The sequence below is a fragment of the Opisthocomus hoazin genome, chromosome 13 (assembly GCF_030867145.1).
Source record: "Opisthocomus hoazin isolate bOpiHoa1 chromosome 13, bOpiHoa1.hap1, whole genome shotgun sequence".
In the NCBI taxonomy this organism is placed as follows: Eukaryota; Metazoa; Chordata; class Aves; order Opisthocomiformes; family Opisthocomidae; genus Opisthocomus; species Opisthocomus hoazin.
In genome coordinates, this window is record NC_134426.1 from 28,365,807 (window position 1) to 28,382,689 (window position 16,883).

General features: G+C 46.3%; 1 protein-coding gene across 2 annotated transcripts in view; it reads left to right on the forward strand.

The window, feature by feature from the left end:
* The first annotated feature begins 172 nt into the window (after window positions 1-172).
* KIAA1671 (KIAA1671 ortholog) overlaps window positions 173-16,883 on the forward strand; it is an 89,829-nt gene continuing 73,118 nt past the window's right edge. The window contains exon 1 of one of the 2 annotated variants that reach the window (XM_075435009.1): window positions 173-408. The gene's annotated coding sequence lies outside the window, so the exon portion shown is untranslated. The remainder of the gene's footprint in view (window positions 409-16,883) is intronic. The other variant, XM_075435008.1, reaches the window with a different exon arrangement.

The following is a 16,883-nucleotide window of genomic DNA, read 5'->3' on the forward strand; positions in this document are numbered from 1 at the left end:
GGGGGGGCGGAGCCACCCGCGAACGGCCACCGGGCGCGCGCGCTCGCCAGGCCCCGCCCACCCCGGCGGTCGCCATGGTAACAGAGGCGCTTCCCGCGGGGGGGGGGAGAGGGGGGCCGGGCCGGGCCCGCAGCCCGGGACGCGGCGGAACCGGGGCGGAGCAGCCCGGCGCGGCCCTCCCGCTGCCCCCGGCAGCCCCTCGCCCCCGGGGTAAGCGCGGAAGGGCGGCCCCGTCCCCCTGCTCCGCCCCACCCCGCCCTCCGGGTGGGGGTGTCCGGCCGCGCACCGATCACCGATCACCTCAGGCCCGCCGCGCTCCAACTTCGCTCAGCAACTTCCCCGTTGGCGGAGGAGCTCGGCGCCGGCCCGCCTCGGTTTCGCTGAGGGACGAGCCGCTGCACCGGCGGGGTGAGTCTCGGCGGCGGGCCCTCGCTGAGGGACAAAGGGGGCCCGGCCTGGTGTGGGGCACCCTGAGGGGAGCGGCGACCTCCGCCCCCCCCCCCCCTTGCCCCCCGGGGCCGCCTCTGAGGGCGGCCCCGGGGGGAAAGGGGGGGGGGGGGCGCTGGAGCAGTGTTGCCTGTGCGGTTCCCGTGGGCGGGGGGGGGCAAAAACACGCGGGGATGAGGGGGGACAAACTCCCCCCGGACTCGGGGGCGGTGGGGGGACCGGTCCCCCCGGTGCGGGGATCGTCCCGCCGCTTGTTTTTCACTGCGTCAGAGCCAAGGGCGAGGGGAGAAGTTGGCTCCTCGCGTGTGTGCGCGCTCCCGAGTTAAAAAGGAGAAACCCCCCCCCCCAAACCCCCACCTTTTCGTGCTTTTTAATTCGCTTATAGGTGGTTTCCTGGTGATTTCGGTGGGTCGCGGATATAATGCGCTGCTGGCGAGCGCTGCAGATTAGAGCCTTATTTTGTAATCCAAGATGACTTTTGTAAGCGCTGCAATTATCTGTTCCCCTCCGGATTAGTGATGATAATGTGCTTGGCGTTCTTAAACCTACAAATAAAGATGCTTTCCCCCCGCACCTCTATTGCTCCCCGAATTTTTTCCAGCCGGGCCGACCCCTGCCTGGGTTCGCAGCAGTCTGCAGAGCGGACACGGGTGTTCCAGGCGTGCAGTGTGTGTGGATCCCTCCTGCCTTGGACTTCAGGAGAAGAACCTGCTCTCCAGAGTTAGTTTTAAGTGCCAGTTTAAGGTCATCGTGCTGGTTCTTTTTGTTGTGGATGCACGCACCTTGGCTTGTTGGCATATCCACCCGTGCGTGTGCGTATGCTTTTATTTTAGAAGCGTGTCTGACATCTGGGTGGACAGATTGGTGTTGCTCGCTTGTGTTATGCAACCCATTTGTCCATTTTTCTTCCTAACTCCAAACGTGATTTACGTGTGGTTGGAGGGATGTGGAGTTCTGCTTATGGGTGGAAATAGCCGATCCAAAAGATCGCCTGGAGGTCAGTTCCCAGTTCCCTGAATTTGCATGGACTTCTGCGCTTGGATTTGGGAGGGACCAAATCGGGATTCTGAAAGGGTGAAGTTAATCCGTGAAATCACTTTATTTCCTGTGTGGTGTTGCGTCGAGCCGTGTAAAAAGCTTTGCCTTCCTGAGTCTGTCTGCAGCGTTGTTACTGCTCTTGCATTTCTTCTGTCTGAAGGTAGGAGATTAATCATGTGGATTCAGGTGTTGACTTCTATTTCGGTGGCGTAATCCATGTGATTTTGATTTGTGTGCGAGGAATGGGATTAAGGGAAATCACACTTGGCAGATGGCGGAGCTCTTCTATACCATTATGAGATATCGTTACCTTTTATTATACCTATAGATTTGATTCTTCAGAGTTTAGTAACATAATTCTATTTAAGGTAAAGTGTTGCTCACGATAAATTACTGGTACTGCATTAAAGGAATTGCAGCGTATAGCCCTTGGTGTTTTGTCAAAACTGATGCTTTATTCCATTGTGGTGATTGCAGGCAATTTTCATGGTAGGCTGAAGAGGTAAACTGTGTTTCCAGGGTAACTGTGAAGTTGTGTAGCTACTTCAGAGGCACTTTTTGCCAGAATTGGAGGTTGTTGGTATTTTCTTTTCCTTGTCTCTCCTGCATAAATTAGAAGGCTATGCACCTTTTTAACAACCACAAGAAAAGATTGTTTTTCTTTGTTTTCCCGTGACATTTTTGGGCTGTGGTAGGGAAAGAGACGTGTATGGCAGAAATGGCAATAAAGTTGCCTGGCAGCTTAATCCAGGTAAAGACTTTTTCCAAAAAATCTTTCAAAGATTTGCAAACTTTTTTTTTCTTTTTGGTAGGATTTTCTTCATTGTATGCTATGCCTTTTTCTGTAAAAGTACTCAAGGATATTTATTAGCAAGTAAATCTATAAAGCCTTTCTATTTTAGAATATTTAAAGATGTAGGTATCTTATTTAAATAGAAGATATGGGCTGTAATTCACTTTTGATAGGTGTATAGTTTGTTGAAAATATACTTGTAAACTTTAGCCTGTTCTGTTGCAGATGGTGCTCTGAACTAATTCTAAACTAAGTGTTTCTTTTCTGGTAGATACGGCATAGAACAAAGCCACTCTGGAGTGTCAGAGTGTGGAAAATCCCTAGCAGAAGTAAGAATCTAGGACTTTTTTCAAAGTCAAATACTTGCGTTTGTCACTTTTATGGTCTCATTTTATATATGGTAGTGAACGAGGTGAATGTCACCAGTGCCAGGTTTGTGCTCACGCGGCAGTTCTGGAGGCAGGCTGATGGCGAGAGGAGGAAGGGCAGGTACCCGCCTGCCTTCTCCTGACCTGGGCTCCATAACTGACCAGCTACCAAGGTAGTAGGGAAACTTTAATGTCTGGTGATTAAACAATTTATTACCTCTGATCCTTGCCATACCGAGACCTGTGTGTAGCAATGATAGTGTTGTTTGGTGGTTTGTTTTTTTTAAATACTCTTTCCAACCATGTGCAGCACTGTCATCGTGGATGCTAATTGAGCCTCTTGTGTGTCTGCAGGCTCCTCTGACAGTAGTAATATGCTTCCTCCATGCCTGGTTTTTCCCAAGGTGGGGAGGGGAAAGTAATTTCTGACTTGGAAATAGGTGTTATCGAAAGAAAGAATTTCAGGCTTTAGAATCTGTTGAAAAGTTTGCCAGCCCTTACTGCTCCATGGTCTGAAGGTAAAATTTAGACCACATGTGAAAGAAGCAAGTCCTGACCGGCAGGTCCCAGGTGGAAGGTAGATGGGGAGCTTGGCTATTCCACCTCCCGGGATCCTTTGCACGGCTCTGTGATTTTGCTTGGGTGTTGTCCTGGACTCTGCTCCATTCAGGGCTTCTGTTTCTCTAGCTACTAGCTAATTTTGAAACTAGTCCTGTCACCTCCCTTTTCTTTCACACGTGCTTGGCTACTGTGAAGTAAAAAATGAGCTCTCTCTCCTTGGTGAAGCATGTGTTGCTGAGCTCCCTGCCTAGTCCTTTCCTCGGGACTAGTCTTTGTTTCATCTTTGGTCATGGAGCTTTCTCTATTTTGGTAGCTTTCCTGAGTATCATCAGAATCAAGTTGATAGGACTCCTGCTGATATTTCTCCTGTCCACTTTAAATAGTGGTAAGAAAACTTCCCATAGTCTTGAAAATTTCAGTATAGCGGTGCTTGTGGGGAGTACTCTGCAGGTCAGGGACACAGGACTCGGAATTGTGTTCGAGAGGATTACTCCAAGCGTGTCAGTCTGGGACACGGTACAGTGGTGGCTGCAGAGAACTACCTCTGTCGTACTTTTGGCTGCTCATGTGTTTAAAAGTTCTACTGGTTTCTTACTGAGGAGCCTCATATATCAAGATTTTTCTCTATGACTTATATGTTTTCCCAAATTGATGTTCCACAGAAATTGATAACTTGGCACTGCTCACTAGCCAGGGCAAGTTTCCTGTGGCAAATGAATTTGTCATGCTGAGTGGTGTGCTGTGTAGTCATTTAAAAATGTGACTAGTAAAAGGGGTATGTGTGTGCGTGCATGTCTAAATGCAAGTTTTAAATGTTCTGCATCCAGTTACATGTAATGTCGCTGTTCTGTTCTTATTTTCAAGCCATTTCTTTTTATGGGATGCTTTCCTGAGTGGGGATATGAATAATGCTAGTTGGAAGGCTTTCTTTCACTTTCATAGCTTGGTAAATTTACATGATGATGTTGGCTGCAGGGGGGCAATCAATGTCTTAGCTTTTCTGCTAATTTATGTTATTAATTTATTTCTTAACGCAGACACAGCCTTTCGGGGCTGCTTGATCAATTCTTAAGTAGCAGGCGGCTTTTGGGAGGAAAGTACTGTGTCTGTTTGGTGCTTCAAAGAGACGTTCGTGGAGTAGGCGATCACACGGTGTTCAGTGGGCTGTTTGTAAAAGCGAGACTGAAGTAAACTGCTTAATCCTGCAAGCCCAGGCATGAAGCTTGCAGTGATGCTGTGGGCACAATCTGTATCACTTCTTTGCGTCTGATGCACAAGGGTGACTAGGACCTGAGAATGTTGCAATGTGTTAGGTGTGTGTTTTTGTTTCATGTGTAGGAATCTCCCATATGGAAAAAGCCCCAAACTTTTTGCTTTTGCCTCAGAAATGTGCTCAAGTGAAGACTCCCTGGTTGCAGCAGTAGCCTTTGCAGTGCAAACCGCCGCGTGGTTGTCCGGAGCCTGCAGCCACAGAGACTGGAATAATAGCATCAGGAGAGCTGTGGAATTCCCTCTGCAGCAAACTAGGCTTGACCTAACCACAACCTTCTGAATGACCCCAGACCTGGCAGATTTAAGAGTTGAACTAGAAGACACCATGCTTGATAAACTCTGGATGCACCTGCCCTATGCAGCTGGATGTATAGACTTTTCCTAAAAACGTACTGGAATTTGATGTCCATATATGTGCTTCCAGTGAGACGTGGCTGGAAGGAGCTGATTCTCAGGAGATACTCCACTTGTTGGATTGAAAGAGCAAGTTGTTTCGTTTTTTGTTTTAAAAAAGTAACAAATCAAAACCATAGCAAGTTAGTTACTGTTTGCCTTGGATGGGCTTCTGTGGGTGGAGTGGTGTTGTGCACCGTGGGCTCTCTATGTCTTAGGTCCTGTTAAGTGGCGGGAGAAACCAATTCTGAAGAAGACCTGGGTATTGAGTTTTGGCGGAACGCACTAACTTTAGTATGGTAACTATTCTTTTTGCAGCTATTGGTTAAAAATATTAGTAACGTTTCCCTTTTTTTTCTTTTTTTCCTTCTCATGACTGGGTATTGATTTACGCAAGTATGACCTGAACATCTGACCAGGAAGGGATATGCAGATCTGCTGGGTGACAATTTTCCTCAGGCATAGGCTTAAATAATCTAGACTCTTAAAAGAAGCATACTTCCATAAACAGCTTAATCTTTAGATTCTTTTCTCACATCAAGGGGGCTTATTTTCTTGCTTTGCACTGTCTTTGGTTTATTCTGGAAACATGTAGTGCTGGAACTTCTGCAGGCAAGAAGGCCTTCAAACAGCGTTCCAGACTTTTCAGGGTTATTTTTCAATGCATCTGTGTAAGTAGGAGATTAATAATACATATTTTCACAGTTCCGAATACCTTACAATTACGTTGAAACAATGGGAGTTGAATTTTCTTTTTATACACTTCATCTCTACAAAACATGCTTGAGGAGAGGAAATGAATTTTTTCTTAGGCTTTTGTGATTGTGGTGATGCAATTTGAGCAGGCTGGGACTACAGAGGATTATTATCTGAAACATTGCTTGTTTTTGATTTGAGTCGTGTCCTATCAACATGCACTTAAACATTGGTGGGGAAAATCTGGGCTCCTCTAAAGCCGCTTTCAGAGCCATTCATTGAAAGTTCTTATCAGAATTAAGTGCCAAAACTTTCAGTTTTGGGTTATAGTAAAGCTGCTGCATGCCTGAAAGAAGATAAGCGTTGGTCTTGCAGCAGTGTGAGAACTGAAAGCTTCTTACTGTTGTAGTAATTATGAGTCAGGATGGTCATTAGCCTGCTGTAACAAGTAGAAGATAACCAAACCTTCAGCGATTGAATTATCTACACAGTTTTCACTTGGAGGGGAAAAAGGGTGCGTTCCAGCAGTTGCGTTAGAGAGCACATGTGTGCAGCTTACGAACGGCTCTAGCTTTGGTGTGATTTTTACTTGTCTCATTTTACAGAATTAGTGTAAGCTTTAATGTGGGGTGATAGGAGATATAACACCCTCTACTTCCAGGTCAAAACATCCCTTTAATTGGGGCGGGGGCTGGGGTGAGGGTTGCTGTGGTGAAGAGGCCGGTGAACTCCAGCAACGGGCTTGACCCAGTTGCAGTTGGGCAGCGAGGGCTGCCGAGCTGCGGCGTGGCTGGGCAGCGCGTGTGCTCCGAGCCGGGCCGGCATGGGAACAGCCAGCTTGAACTGGGCTGCCGCAGCGGCACTTGTCTGCAAGTAAGATGGATGGCAAAAGTAGAAGAAAAAGAAATTAGCTGCATTTTGTTGTTTAAATCTGAAATACAGAGGTTTGGCACATGGGAGGAGAGATGAAGAAGTGAAGATGCTAATGCTTTATTCTTTTCATTTTCAACTGCTAAAGAAAAACTGTTTTACCCTTTGTAGTTTCTAAGAGTAAAAAGCTGATGTTTTTTTAGTGAAATGCATGAAAAGATGAGTATTTGTCTGTGCTTTTGCTGATGCAAACAATGGTGCTATACACATCAGCCCCTTCTGTTTATGTTTTCATAGTGACTGTTTTTTCTGCTCTTAGTATTGGTTACATGCTTTCTGTGCCTTTCAACAAGTGATATTAATAAATGTGAAGTTCTAGAATTTGTTATTCCTCCTGTTATAGTACTAGGATGATCTTTATTTTACAATGTTAATGAGAATTTGAAAGACATAAAGAGGAACGGAATTTAAGTTTGTCTTTATTCTGTCCTTTTAATGAGGTCAGACTTCAGCTTGGATTAAGCCTGGCCGCTTTTTCAGTTCAGCCATAGCATCAGTAGCTCTTGGTAGGGAGTGAGTTGTGCCAAAATTTAAGAGGGATGTTTATTTGCTGCGGGTTGTGTTCAACCATACAAGGCATTCGATGGACCAAGCTGTCTCATCCGTAATGAAAGCATTTGGCCCAGCAAAGCCAGGATACATTTTAAACAGGGTTGGAATTTTTGGCTGCTGTAATTGTATTTGATACTTTATGAGAACACTCAGAAGCCTTCATTGAACAAAATGAGCACAGGTGCCTTTCTGAAACGGGCATTTATGCTGAAGTCGTGCAGCTCAGCTGGCTCCTTCCTTTATTTAGAGACCTTACAAGAAATGTAATTTTTATTATTTGTTGTCAAACAGTGCTCTTACTGTATTGGCACTATTGAATGTCAGATATTAGCGTCATCTGCCCTTAGAACTTTTTAAGCAACACGATGGTTGCAGACTTATCTAAATATCATCCTATTCTTGCAGTACTCAGGTACAAATGATTCAGGGTTTTTCTTTTACATGTTCGAGCCTACAGTAACACTTATGTCCAAGAAAATAGGTATCTTGATTTATGCAAATAATGTAAGTATTTCTAAAACATGTTTGAATTTATATATCTCGTAATTCTTGCTGGTTGTTGTATTGTTCAGTTTGCGTTCTTCACAAAACGAGTTGGTTTTGTTTTTTTTTTTTTAATAAATCACTGCAGCTCTCTGTGGTTACTGCTTTTGAAGGAGAGATTGAGTGAATTGATTTGATGACAGCAGAGTTTCTGGTACAACTTCAGATCTGTTGTTACTCTCCTAAACAGAATTTTACCTAGTAGGGAAGGGGTGCTCACTACTGCTGCATGGTCGTGTGAGGCTGCAGGAGAGGTTTCCGCGTGTCTGACCTATTCTCACTAAACTTGATAGGGCAGTGGATGTTTTCTTGACTTCTTCCTTAATATACTTGAATCACAGTACACATAGGAAAGATTCGTCAATAGTTACAGATCAGCATTTCAAGAAGGTCAGGGAAGCTGGTTTCTGCATGGTGAGCATTATGCTAATTCGGGTGTTAAACATATTGGAATTGCGCTTCCTTTTGCTTCTGCAGTGCTTGCAGATTCCATCAGAGCCTTTGCTCTGCGCTTGGAGTGCAGAGGGTGAGTTTTGGACAGGGAGAAGCTTTCTTGTGTGCTGTATTAGAACCGCCTGCGAGAAACGGTTCTGCAGATCTCGGTTTGGATCGAGTTCTTTACATGAAGCAATCGCTTAAATAGCGTCACTGTCATGTTGGTGCTTATGCATGAAGATGAACTCCAAGGAGATGATACCATGATGGAGAGATTGAAGCCTAGTTTAAGATGAAATACATATTTTCCTCTCCCAAAGGCACTTTATATTGGGGTAAAAGGCTAGGGGAGACAAGCAGCTGTAAGGATTGAATTCATTGTTTGTGGGCGTGCAAAAATGAAATGAGAGTGGGTGTTGAAGCAGATGCAACACCTCTTACAGACAATACTAAGCCTTTTCTCTTGCATTTGGTCTTGAATAGTAGGAATGCATGTTAGTGTTGTTTCCTAACCAGCATGTGTAGTATCTTTAGAGATTATCTGTGATGTGTTAAAGCGTATGCGATATACGTGTAAAGTAATGATCACACAGTGTGTCATATTTGTTGGTATTGGACTATTGCACACAACGTAAAATGTAGTCAATTTTGAATCCAGTATTTTTGTACTGTGGATGTGTGGTTGACTAAGATGGCTTTTCTGCAAGCTTGGCTCTGTAAGGAGCAGGTTAGTATATTTTTCAAATTGTCTCCGAAAGTCTTGTCATGGCTCCATTGAGGGGTTTTTTTTTTTTTTAATATAACAGCTTTAATTCCAGATTAGTACACTTTCAGAATGCTGCCTTTATAGATGCTGAGAATGCTTTATAGATGCTCCTGCTACTTGGAGGCTAAAGACCTTGCCATCTTCTCTGTTCAGCCTGGCTCTCGAAATGACTGTGCTCTTATGTCTGTTATGTCTTTTTTAATAGCACTGGGAAGTTGAACTCGGTGGTGCTTCTCCTGATGAACTGGAAGCATTATTCTACCTCGGGGCAGCTGGAGCCTGCCCACAAGCTCTCGGGGCAGGGCGGCTTCTGCTTTGCTGCCTACCTCCTGCTCAGGGCTGCTGTAGCCTGGATTTTTCTTACTGCTTTGAAAACCTTTATAAACTGTGGCCTGCTCCATTTTCTGCTTATGTTGGCTCCTTGAAATACTGTGAGGCAACGCTATTCTGGAGATCTGCATCTCGGCATCCTGTTAATTACACTGGTTTCACCAGGACTCAGCTGCTGATGGGAGTGTGGAAGAAGCCTGTGAATATGGGAGGGGCACCGAAACCCGGCATTTTGAGAACATTGTCAGGAGTGTGAAGGAGGAGATGATGAAGCAGATGGCAGACCAGCATCTGGAGAGCTTTAACACTGGTAACAGCCCATACTGGAAGGCAGAGGATGGCATTTGGACACTGTGCTGCCTGGCAGCTCCCTGCTCAGCTGCTGCTGCTGAGGGGGTTAGTCTGAGTCCCTGACATTGCTGTGGCTGTGGTGGCCACTGCCAGTGCTTCATGGGCTCTGGTTGTGGAGCTCTCTGATGTGTTTGAGATGAGGAGCGGTGACTGCTAATGAAACGGGGAGAGTCAATACCCGAACTTGTGTTCAAAGACGAACTAGAGAGTGCACTGTTGGCCACATTGAATGGTTCTGCTCTCGATTGTGTCTGGAGAGTGTATTGGAGAGGAGGCTGGAGTGGCGGGGTGGACCTGCTGGAGAGCAGCTCTGCAGAGAGGGACCTGGGTGTTCTGGTGGATGACAGGTTAACCATGAGCCAGCAGCGTGCCCTGGGTGCCAAGAAGGGATCCTGGGGTGCATTAAGCAGAGTGTGGGCAGCAGGGCGAGGGAGGTTCTCCTCCCCCTCTACACTGCCCTAGTGAGGCCCCATCTGCAGTGCTGTGTCCAGTGCTGGGCTCCCCAGTTCAAGAGAGATGAGGAGCTGGTGGAGAGAGTCCAGCGGAGGGCTGCGAGGATGAGGAGGGGACTGGAGCATCTCTCCTGCGAGGAGAGGCTGAGGGAGCTGGGCTTGTTCAGCCTGGAGAAGAGAAGGCTGAGAGGGGACCTTAGAAATGCCTCTAAATATCTGCAGGGGGGGGTCAGGAGGACGGGGCCAGACTCTTTCCAGTGGTGCCCAGCGACAGGACAAGGGGCAACGGGCACAAACTGAAGCAGAGGAAGCTCCAGCTGAAGATGAGGAAGAACTTCTTCCCTCTGAGGGTGACGGAGCCCTGGCCCAGGCTGCCCAGGGAGGCTGTGGAGTCTCCTTCTCTGGAGATATTCCAGCCCCGCCTGGCCGTGGTGCTGTGCCCCCTGCTCTGGGTGACCCTGCTTGGGCAGGGGGCTGGGCTGGGTGACCCCAGAGGTCCCTGCCAACCCCTACCATTCTGTGATTCTGTGATTCTGTGCTGGGATGTGTGGATCTTTGATTTCACTTACCCAGTTTGCCACTGACTTGAGGAAGCCGAAGATACGTTTGGCCTTAACGTTCGGCTACTTGGATTGGCATGGCTGCTGTTCTGTAAATGGTTTGATTCGGATGGGATTCCTCCTGCAGGAGTTCTGGATCCAGTGTCAGTTACCTGTTGTTTTCATGATGGCATCATGTCGCTGTTTGAAGGACTTGCAGATCTGGAACAAAAAGGCCAGTGAGGGAGTCAGCTCAGCAGATTCCCCAGTAGCTGCAGGACTTACAGTGCCTCCGGAAGCTTGTGAATGTGTCTCGTGCCTTCCAGAGGCATCCAGCCGTGTTAACAGTGAGGGTAAACCCACGGGCAGTGAGTCACGCTTCGCTGTGGGGCTTTCTGTTGGCAGGAGTGGACAGAGGAGGGGAGCTGGGAGAGCTCGGTGTGTTCTGATTTTGTTTTGGATTAGACTTCAGTCGAAGGAACCTTCTTTCTAAGAAGCTTGGAAAGATGATGTTCCAAGTTCACTGTGAGATCATTCTCAGGTTACTAAAATGCTGGCAAAATCCCTTCTTTGGATATGCCCTGAGACATTTGGGTCAGGCGCTGGGGCTGCTGCCATACCCGTGTGAGTGTGGTTAGGTGGGCGTGATGTGATGGAAGTTGCTCGGCCTGAACGCTCACAGGCAAGTGGGTGCTCATGCGGAGGTTCTCCGGTCTGGATGGACTGTTGAGAACATACCTGTGATCTTTCATTCCTGCTAATTTTTGTCAGCTCCAAAATATGCCTGTGCCAGTGATTCATTATTACCCTGCCTTAAAATGTAGGTGATCTCTACGCTGTACCATGTGTTCTTTTACACTGTCTGCATTTTTTTTTTCAAGTGTTTTTTATGTTACTCTCTTACCTTATTTTGATGTGTTAGAGTGGTTCTGTGGCTTCTGTGCTTAAAACTTACCAGAAAGTTTAAAAACCCCACTGTTCACTTGTTGTTAAAAATGCACTTCTGTGCTAAAGCCTGTGAGTGTTGCTGAAGTGGCCACTTGGGCTTTCCTTCGCTCGCCCCGCGTGCCCCTGCGAGTGTTTGCTCACAGCCGGGCCCTTCCAGGTTCCCAGTGCCTCCACGGGTTGGATTTCACTGCTGTTTTGTTCACACTGCTGCTGGATTTTTTTTGTTGTTCCGCCCCCCTCAATAAAAATGTTAACATTTTAAGTATTTGAACTGTTGCCTTTTAATTAATAGGCAGTTTTTCCCTTCCTGTGCTTTCTCAAGCATATAGGGAGATTGTTTTATAGTCATAGAGCTTCTGGATGGTGTGTTGACCAATAATTCATTACAGGCCTTGATTTCGCTGAATAACATCGTGTTTCTGAAGAACAAGGTAGCAAAAGATGGCTAACGTGCATGGGCAGGCTCTGTGTTGTCAGAGTTCTTGGCTTAAACGTGCCTTTGTTCACAAACGGGGAGAAACGCGGTGTCACTGCTTTGACTCCTCGTGGTCATACAGGACTCTGATGCTCTGTTCATTTGGTATCGCTTTTGGAGGAAGAGGAAACTCTGTTGTGGAGTGCTGATAACAATAACGTGTTAGCAGGTAACAGAAGAAACGTGTACAAGTTGGCAAAACCAGGCAGTGTTTCTGAAATGGGTAATTGCGTTGGTGGGGGCAAAAAACATAGAGTGTTTCCTGCATGTGTGAAAAGCTAGATGTGACCACTGAAGGAAAAATGGGAGCCTTATCATCAAGGGAGCAGCAGCAGCTCCTCGGGTACATAAAACATTCTTGACATAGCAGCTTTTTTATGGGTGTGCAGCTTGGGGCAGATTATTGATGCCTGACAGGAGGCAGCACCCTGCTGCAGTAATGCTGCTACCCAAATGAAGGCTGTGTTGAGTGTACAAGGAAGAGATCAAAAAGCTGTCTGAAAATTGTTAACAACCTCAGAGGCAAAAAGATTAATTTCAAAGTATGTAGTTGTTTTGTAGAGCGGAGGGTGACATAAGGGATTTTGGTCCAGAGAATGATAAATGCCGCCAAGTATTTTCCTTCTGCAATGGTATTTTGAGTCACAATAGATCCACCCATTTCTTGCTAGTCTAGTAGCTTTTTTCAGTATTTATGGGAAGTGAGTGGAAATTATAAATCTGATGGTTGCGTCCATTTGAATTTGGATGAGTTTTAGTGGCTCCATCTGTATACTGAAAGGCATAACTAGAGTAAAATTAATCCAATTGAAGATTGTTAATAATTGGCTTGTTCAAAATTGTGTCATCTTTTAAGTAAAGCATTTGAATTGCTGCCATAGGACCAAGAGCTTGGGTGAAGGAGGATTTTTATCAGATAACCCACCCTGCATCATAGGTAGTGCTGGGTAAAACAGCCGAGAGACAGGTATTTTCCGTGCTGCGTGGTGTTGGCCGACCAGAACTGGCGCCGAGGGTGGATTTTCACCGTGGTCAGGCCATTGCTGATGCCGATGACATGTTAACCCAAGTCCAATTTCAGTTCTACTATTCCCTTCATTTTGCCTTAAACATTTTTGGGTTCTGGAGACCACGCATAAAAAAGAGTGAGTCACAAAAACTGCTCTGCGGTCACCCGTCCGAGTGAGACGTGTCGGGACGCGCCTGTGCGGGCGCACAAAAGGCAGCTTGTCAGCGAGGCTGGGCAGTGCCAGTCAGCCCTGCGGCTGCAGACCCCGCGGCTCGGGACGGAGGTGCTTCCCCCTTTCCTGGCAGTCCATGTTACGTCTGCTGCCACCGGTGTTATGACAGCTGTTAGCAATGTCTGTAGTCCAAATCTCTTAGTGCCTATGCCTTTTTTTTTTGTTTTGATGTTTGTATACAGTGCGCTTGGTTGCATCCTGTGGCGATTCCGAGCTGAATCTTGGAGAAGCTTGGTGCGAGGCGTTGTTCTGGTGCCAGCACTCAGTGTTCCTGCTGGCAGAGCCTTCGAAAGCTGCTCCGTGGGACCACCTGCCTGCCTTGGCATGGGAACGGGAGCAGTGAGACCGAGTTGTGGTGTTTGTTAGAGGACACCTTAGAGCAGCCTTCCAGTACCTGAAGGGGCCTGTGAGAGAGCTGGAGAGGGGCTTTTTACAAGGGCATGGAGTGATAGGGCAAGGGGTAATGGCTTTAGACTGAAAGAGGGGAGATTTAGATTAGGTACAAGAAAGAAATGGTTTACTGTGAGGGTGGTGAGGCCCAGGCTGCCCAGAGAAGCTGTGGCTGCCGCCTCCCTGGCAGTGCTCAAGGCCAGGTTGCATGGGACTTTGAGCAACCCGGTCTGGTGGAAGGGGTCCCTGCCCATGGCAGGGGGGCTGGAATGAGGTGAGCTATAAGGTCCCTTCCAACGCAAACCATTCTGTGAGTCTATGATTAATGCTAACTCTGACGGTCTGTTGTCATAGCATTTGTCTTTTCCAACGGTAGCAGTGAGATACTGTTATTGTCCACTTCAGATAGGTGCCACCATTGTGCAGCTTCGTGGCAAGCTTGATCTTTAAGACAAAGGTTGCTATAACTTAGCGGAGCAGGCTTAGAAATTGTTCATTTGTTCATGGAACAGGATGATCTGTTCCTGGGAATCATCTGGTCCGACCCCCTGTCCCGGGCAGGGCCAGTTCAGAGTGTGGTTCTCCTGTTATGCTGCAGTTCATTTCTAGAGAAGTGCTGGGGACAACTGTTTTGGGCTTGAGTATAGTTACTTGTTGACCAAGCTGAGCTACATGCTTCTGTTGCGACTAACGCAGATATTTGAAAGGTGGAATGGTAGACTGAATGGAGAAATTGCTGCTAGACAATATTGACTGTCTCTATTGAAAGAAAATGCGTCGTTAGCAGCAAAATCCAAGGCTGTTGAACAGAGAGCTTTTTCGTGTATTATTTTTAAGAAAAGAAGTGGAAAATAAGCTAGTGAAGACATCGATGGCATAGCTGTAAGAGCTGAAGTGGAACATAAACATTTGTAACAAGAATAGGCGATGACAAATTTCTTTTTATTTAGGTGAAATCTTAAAAGCAGCGTAATCTATTACAGCATCTTTGCTCGAAGTATTTCATCTGTAGCTGGCACATGCTTTTTGTGAAGGAGTCTGTTAGCTAGTGAGTGTGCAGCTCAAAATCTATCCTCCAAGATAAGTACAGGTGTGAAGCTAACACCAGAGACATTTTCCTAGGGTCAGTTAGTTTTTGTTCTTTAAGGATTGTTGGCAGTAGCTGTACAGAGGCCCGAGCTGGCTTTAAACCTTCATGGCAAGATCAGATCCTGAGGATTAAAATGGGAGGAAAGCCACCTTCCTTATGGAAGCTGTGCAGTTCAGCTTTGCCCAGGTGTTCTGTCTTGGAGAAGATGCATATATATGTGTATATATATATAATTTTTAATCTGTCATGATTCGTTTTGGTCTTCTATCCCTTCACTCCATTTCCTTTGTCCTTCATTTTATGGGTTTTCTTCAGATGATGAGACTGCTGAAGTGATCTCCTAGCGTGTTGAAGGTAGTGCTCCAAGGCCAGTAGCCTCAGGTTTTCTTAGTCTTGATGAAACTAATTTGTTCTTTCTCCATGTGGTGGTACCTTAATCCGTTGTTCAGCAGCCAGACAAATGTATAAAAGACATAGCATTTACAAATTAGTAGCGGAGATTCCGAATCACAGAACAAAGCGAGCTGGTTGTGCTTTCTGAAGGCAGTTTACCTACCGGGCCAGGTCACAAATGCATTTTCCAGCGCTGGAAATCCTGTTAGAATTTGAAGAGGAAGATCAGAGGATTATGGGCTTTGTCCTTTTGTACAGTCCCTTCTGACACAAAAGCACCTGCCAGGCAGAAAGGCAAGCAGGAAATGTCTTCTCACGTCGGGCTATTTCTGTAGTATAGTGACCTTCAGAAGCTCGGTTGAGATGAAATGATCTGTTCCCACTGATTCCTTCCTGGGTGCAGAGGGCAACGGGTCAGGTTTATTTCTGAAGGCTTCATAGCCTTTGCTTGCAAGCAGTAGTTCTGTGAAGGCACTTGTCTATTTTTATAACAAGTAGGTGGATTTTTCTTTAATAAACCAAAGCCCACAGATCTGTTTCACTCGATACTTTGCCTTGCATGCCACTGCAGGTCAGAAGAAGACCCATCTCTCATGAGCTGGCGCAATGCTGCACCTTTGCAGTTCTCATTAGCTTTGCTTGTTTCCATCCTGGCTAGCAAGCTTAGCGAGGCGGTTGAGTGCAGAGATTTGCTGAGGGGTATGTTAACTTTGCATTTTCTCCATGAAGGAAATAGTTCCAATGTTAGTGTCTGTGTAGTTTTCACCAGTGTTCTGGGAGGAGACTGCACCAATCATGTTGTTACTGCTTTATAAAGCATTTTCAGCAGCTGGTACGACCGCAAGCGCAGTGAGTGAAAGAGAAAATCCAGTGGTAGCATCTGTGTCCTGTCAGCTCTGAGGTCGGAGATGGTTGCCCTTTGTCCTCCCTTACTGCCAAGAGGACAAGGAGTACGTGCAGTTACGGTAAATATTTTCAGGTGTGTGTGGTCTCTAAGCTCCTTTTACTGTGGAAACATGGTCTTGAGCATGGTATTCTGTAGGGGAGTATTAAATGAAGAGTGCCAAAGTTTTTTTTCCAGTCCTGTATTTCTGTCCGTGCTGCAGACAGCTGGCTCATCCATCTCCTTAGCCTCCTTCAGCCGCGTCCATGGTGTGCCTGCCAAATGAGAGCATTCTCCGTCAAGGCTGGAGCCTCTAGAGAAAACGCAGCCCTGCCTCGCCTCGATGGGCTGCGGCTAGAAAGGCTGATGGAACGCGCTGCCTGCTCGAGGTCAGAGGGATCGGTAGCTACTTGATGTATTTCTGAGACAGTAATGAATCAAATTGCACCTCTTCTAAAGTAAGGCGATGGAGATCATACAGTCAAAGGAGGTATGAATAAATTAGTATGTGATTAATTTCATCATATTCATGACGTGCAGCAAAAGAGTACAAAAAAGACATAGCAAGGGATTTAACCCTGTTCCTTTAGAATCTGTGCAAACCCCTCCCCCCCTTATTCTAATCAAAGTTTATTTTAAATACCATTAAAAGTCAAGGTAAGCTTCCTGCATCAAGAAGACAGTGTTGTTCCTAGAAATTAACCAGGAGAAGTTTTATAACGATTCTAAAAAGGTTTGAGGAGAAACTTGCCAGGTTGCAGGTGAAAGTATCCACCCTCGGTGGGGTTAGGGATGTAACCCTGCTGACCAGTGGGAGCTGCGTGGGGAACAGAATTCTGCCTGAAGCAACTGAGCATCTTCCTGCAAGAGCCTTGGTTTGACTTCTTTTTCTTTATTCAGTTCCATAGTCAATTTTTCTTGCTTGTAGCCAAACCTGATCATTAATATTTCATCTGACATGCAATGCAGTTGTTTCTGGAATGTCTTTTTTTTCATG